Here is a 2,602-nt window from a genome sequence, read left to right as displayed (position 1 = left end):
GTTTTGGTTTACCAACTAACAAATTCATCACTTGGAACCAAGTAAATTATCCCTAACCAATGGTGAAATCCTGGGCCCATTTACCACTCCCCCATGTCATCACATAGTACTTAAAAGGTAAAAATACTTGTCTAATTGTTTGAGGCACTCGCTCTACTCACTACCTAAGTAACTCTTGGAAATATGGTTAGAATATTTTGACCAAGGGAGCATTCTAGGCTGTGGTGCTATCTAGGCCATTCTCCCTAGCCACGTTACATGGCACCAGCTCAATACCCTTGACCTAGGTTGAATTCCTGCCATGATCCTACAACATCAACACTCTCTCTCAATGAGGGAGGCATTATCAACCACTCCAAGCATGTCCCTAAATTACACAAAATTCATCTAGAATAGAGTTTTTTGTGAGAATGTAAGCAACCTTGTCATCCATAGAATTGTATTAGAACCTCACTTCTCCTTTTTATACCATTTCTTAGAAGTAGTAGTACTTGATCTCAAGGTGCTTCAACTTGTCAACACAGTGATATCCAACCCCTGATCAAACAATCGTATGAGAAAATTTCAAATCCATAGTACTTCACAACTCACCAGACTAGCTACAATATATTTAGCCTCTGTAGTGTCATGATGTACTCTTCCTATCTTCAACACTTCCTTTTGAATCAAAATATGTGTATCCCTAAATTTGTACTTCACCATTTGAGACATATCTCAATCTATAAATGATTGTACTATGCATATATCTCAACACATGTTTTTCCACAATCTGATGTACATTCATAGGTTTCACCATGAATTGTCTCAGATTTTTCACTGCAAAGAAAATATCAAGCCTAGTATTAACCTGATACATCAAGGATACCATCAATTCTTGATAGATAGAGGGATCCACCAAATCGCATCAGAGCTTCTCAACTTCTTTAGATTGAGAATCATGGGAGTAACCATGGATTTGTAATCCATCATCCCAAATCTGTGAAGGATCATAATAATATACTCCCCTTAATAGAGGAATATCTCAATCAACTTCTATCATACTTCTAATTCCAAGAAGTAATGAATCAAACCTATATCCTTCATCTCAAACTCAAAGGTCAACTCCCTCTAACATTTATCTATGATATTTTATGCTTCTATAAAAAAAGAGTCATCAACATATAACAACAAGATCATAGGCTCGCCTTTAACAAACTTGTAGTAAATATTTAGATCAACATCACTCTTGTGAAATCAGGGCTCATCATGTATCCATAAATATGAGAATACTAAGCCTAAGGTGCTTTCTTGAGTCTATATAAAGTCTTCTTCAGTTTGCAAACATGAGACTCATTCTCATGTACCTCCAATCCCTAAGGTTTCTTATGTACAATTTTTCCTCAATGACTCCATTGAGGTAGGAATTTTTGACATGCATTTGATGTAATTTTAAACCCATAATATAATAAAAATAAATAGTAGTTCTAATAGAATTTTATCTAGTGACTGGAGCAAATGTCTCTTCATAATCCTCTCCCTCTTTCTCAAAGAACCCTCTTGCCATGAATCTATATTTTTGCTTCTCTATGCTACCATATACCACATACTTGATCTCATATATCCACTTGTAAGTCACCATTGACTACCCCTTAGGTATTGACACAATTTCCAACATATCATTCTTCATGATGGACTAATATTCCTGCATCATGACATCCTTCTAAACTTATTGGCTTGTTTCCTCCTTATAGTTGGATGTCTCAAAATAAAATATGTGACTCATTATTGTTGCATAGCTTCAGTACTTCTTAGGACATATACTTTCTGTGAAGGTGCAATGAGGAGTTGCATGCACCTCTGCATCCTTCAATGTACTTTGAATTCATGATGGCCTCTTCTTGGAATATGGAACAATGATTCTATGTCAGTCCACTAACTCAGTGGGAACTTCTAGGAATTCCTAATGATTCAAAGGATGTTCTAGAGGTACAAAATGTCTTGAAACCACATCCTTGAGAGCTTTTGTCTCCTCATCATAATGAGAGACCCTTTGGATCTCTAGTAGGCTACATCCTTCCATTCTATTTGACTGTCTATTCCCTCTAAATTAGAAGCTCTTCTAGTCATGTAGCATGGTTCTGTATGTTTGTAAAATTTCTCTCTCGAATACAAATAGCTCTTGTTGATTTTATTCTCAATCATGGGAGAATCCTCTGAGATGCCCTTTAAATATCCTATGTTAATTTCTTATAAACGCTAGTGTATCTATGTCATTATTCACCCCACATATATTCTCTAACCATTTCGTCATTGGTGTTATGAGGTTAAATCTCTCCTCAGATTAAAAATTGTCTTTTACTCCACTGGAATTAGGCTATAATCCACCCACATAGTGTTTGACTTTACTAAATTGTTCATCCATATTTTATGCAATCCATTGCATAAATTTAGGTAGAAGTAAAAAGTAAATATGCAATACAATTTTTATATTCGTAAGTAAACATATTTTTCAGGAATTACTACTCATCATAATCTGTGCAATTATTGCATAAATTTAGGTAGAAGTAAAAAGTAAATATGTTGTATAAAAAGATTATAACAACCACAAAAATTTACATTTCCC

The sequence above is a fragment of the Pinus tabuliformis genome, chromosome X, assembly GCF_031772625.1.
Source record: "Pinus tabuliformis cultivar Carrire ecotype Pingquan chromosome X, CPIR1, whole genome shotgun sequence".
NCBI lineage: Eukaryota > Viridiplantae > Streptophyta > Pinopsida > Pinales > Pinaceae > Pinus > Pinus tabuliformis.
This window is presented reverse-complemented; position numbering follows the sequence as displayed.